Source organism: Trachymyrmex septentrionalis, unplaced genomic scaffold, assembly GCF_001594115.1.
Source record: "Trachymyrmex septentrionalis isolate Tsep2-gDNA-1 unplaced genomic scaffold, Tsep1.0 scaffold133, whole genome shotgun sequence".
NCBI lineage: Eukaryota > Metazoa > Arthropoda > Insecta > Hymenoptera > Formicidae > Trachymyrmex > Trachymyrmex septentrionalis.
In genome coordinates this window covers 505,532-509,081 of record NW_017304472.1, presented here as the reverse complement: position 1 = coordinate 509,081, position 3,550 = coordinate 505,532, and positions in this window count along the sequence as shown.

The window sequence follows — 3,550 nt, the reverse complement described above, 5'->3', positions numbered from 1 at the left end:
AATTTTCTTATTCTGATGCTAGATTTATCATGATAAACCATATATAATATATATCTTATATTATATAATGTATATTTTAATATAGCTTTTTTGTAATAACACCCCATTGGCCACATATTGATATTCCGAAAAATAGTCCAAAAAAGGATCACAAAACATCAAACTTTCGAATGTTTGCAATAAAACAAAAATACAGTGTAAGTCAGTGTATTAATTATCTTGTATTCTAATTGCAATAACCAATAGTTTTTATAATGCCTCTATTAATTATGTACATTATATTATGTTACATTTAATAAATGTATCTAGAGAAGTTACAAATTTCAAAACTGTATTAAAGAGGATTTATTCAACTGCGTTTTCAGAACATAGTTTCATTTTAAGATTGGATGTACGTGATGACTATTATTTTTGTATGTATGACGATTTACAATAGTATACATAAGTAATAGTACTTATGTATACTATTGTAAATCAATAAACAAGATTTATATTAAGACAATTGATATTAGTGTTTTGTTCTTGTTTCAATAATCGAATCACTGCTATAATATTCCTAGAGTTTGGCGAAAAAACATCTTGCTCTAAATAAAGATTGACATACTATACTATATTGAGAGGAAGGACTCCGTTCGCTTACAAATTGATTACCTACAGTACCGTTTGTCATAATTGTCAACGGTTTGCGCACAAATTTATTATCTACGTGCACTATTCTCTGCATTAAAAATGCAAATTCCTTATTTTAAAAAAACAAATTCTGTATTTAAAAATTAAATTGTGTAACGTCACAGTAGATTTTCTTTTAAATATCAAACAAACTTTTAATGTTAATGTATGTTTTTATCACTGAAAGACATTTATACTTTGTATCAAAATTTCTTTTAAATGGATGCCTAATAATTAATGATACATGTGTCATATCTGGTAAAATGTTTTCATGCATATATATATATAATAAATAGATACATACAAATACGCATAAATGTGTATACGCATTCTTAAACATTTTATCAATAATTTGCGCATTTTTTGTCCGTGAAGGAAAAGTGTTAGGATGTATGGAAATGACTACGGGACTAGGAAAACTATTATGTAAATTATTCCAATTCTGAATAATATCATCTCTTCTCCTATTTTTACATCACCCACAGATAAACAATTGTTAAAGTTAGAGTCCGACACGCGTACATTTATATCGGCGTATCCCAACATTGTTTTCACGCGTGCTGACAAAGGCACGCTATGCTCACTGTTGCTATGGACAGGGACGCATATAAATAGGAACAAAATGACCACATTATTGGGGAACTTAGACACGTATGTTTTGATTAAGAAAGATCCGACTAGAAAACTTACGACAGCTTTAAGGTCTGTGCTTATTAGATGGAAAACTAAAGGTCATATCAAAGACTCTGATTACAAAGCGTTGTACTGTAGTGATGGGTCACTTCCTCTAGAGCCTATAGGTTGCCGAAAATTCACAAGCCTGATTGTCCTCTCAGAATTATCGTATCATCGGTGGGCAGTCCGCTGTATTCATTGGCTACTTTTTTGCATAACAAACTATTTAAAACCATTCCGAAAACGGATAGTTACATCAAAAACAGCTTTGAATTAGTCGAAAAATTGAGAAAGTTACACCTACAGGTGCATATGAACTAATTTCTTTAGGTGGGACCTCCCTTTTCATGAATGTTCCAATGGATGTAGCGGTCGATTGTGTGAACGAGCAATGGAATTTCATTTCCAAGGATTGCTCTTTGCCCAAGAATGAGTTTTTGGGAGATACAGTTTGTCTTAGATTAAACTTTTTTTTCTTTTGACAATTTAATTTATAAGCAAAGCTTTGGCATCCCCATGGGCTCTCCTTTATCATCGGTAATAGCGGACTTAGTAATGAGGAGATTGGAGACGGTGTCCTTGATGTCGTTGAATTTGGACATTTTGTTTTATTATACAATAGATATGTTGATGATATATGTGCCTCCGCGGTGCTTCCCTCTAAAATCGAGGTTGTATTAGAACAGTTCAATTCTTTCCATTCGCGCCTTCAATTTACTGTTGAAAGAGGGGGAGATAAAATAAATTTTCTTGACCGTATCCATCAACAATAATCGTTTCATTTTTGATTGGTACCGTAAGCCGACTTTTTCAGGAAGGTTTTTAAATTTTTATTCTAATCATCCTTTGGCACAGAAAAAAGGCACAATTTTTTCGTTAGTTGACAGAGCTTTTTTATTATCTGATGTTATGTTTCATACAAAAAAATCTGACTTTTATTATTAATGTTCTACTAGATAATGACTATCCACTGAATTTTATTTTTGACACTGTTAATCAACGTATTAAAAATTTAATTAAAAATAGATATAAAATACATAATGATTTGACTGACAAAGTCTGTGTGAATGAAACTGCTTCTTGACTTACGGTTCCATATATTCTTCGTCATACGGAGAAATTTAGAAGATTTAATAAAAACGACATCAGGGTATCTTTTCATAGTCCCAATAAAATGGATAAATACATAAAAGTACAGAAAAACATTTGTCCTCATACATCGAAGAGCAATGTAGTATATAAAATATCGTGTAACAATTGCGATGCGTCTTATGTTGGACAGACGAGCAGACAATTGAAAACCAGAATTACTGAACATCGTAATCATATTAGGCATAAAACTTCTGTCCGTTCCATCACTAAACATAGGCTACAATGTAATCACGATTTCCAATGGGACAACGTTAAAATCTTAGATGAAGAGTCTTGTTATAGGAAACGTTTAATTTCCGAGATGCTCAACATGAAGAAGCAGAAAAAGTCTTAATTTACAAACGGACCCTGAAGGTCTTCATAAGGCATATTTATCTATTGTAAATAAAGTTTGACTTTTTTGATACTGACGACCCGTCTCCTCTCTTAGTATGTGGTGATTCGTTTCAGCGAGCGCGAACATTAGTCGGTACACAATGTCCATTTTTTCACACTTATATTTCACTCTTCTTTATGTTTTTACTGGCATTTGTTATACTTATATGGATACATTAGTTTTGATCTTTTATTATACATATGTTTGTTGGTGATATGTTTTTACTTTCTTTCATAATTACGGTCGTTAATTTATGATATTTAAGTTTACTTTTTTCATAAGAGGTCTTTTTCTTTTTTCTTTTTTATCAACTAGAACTTTCCTAAAAGATATGACACATTTTTGACTGTTCATACGAATAATCGTACGAATAATGTCGAGTTCTACATCGAGACTCAATCGAACTGCGTGTATTCTTAATTTATGAACATTTGCGATAATTATTTTTTAATTCTGTTTCCATTATGTTTTAACGTCTGAGGAGGGCTCAATCCGATAGCCGAAACTTGTAATGTTATATGTTTATTTTTTCACCGTTATTATTTCTTAGTATACATCTTTTCTTCCTTTTTTTTTATCTTTTCTGTACTTTTAATTTACGTCTTTAATTATATGACTTTTTAAAGAAATGCACTAACTCTTACTTCGCCCTTCATTTATTGTTATTTATTTTATTTA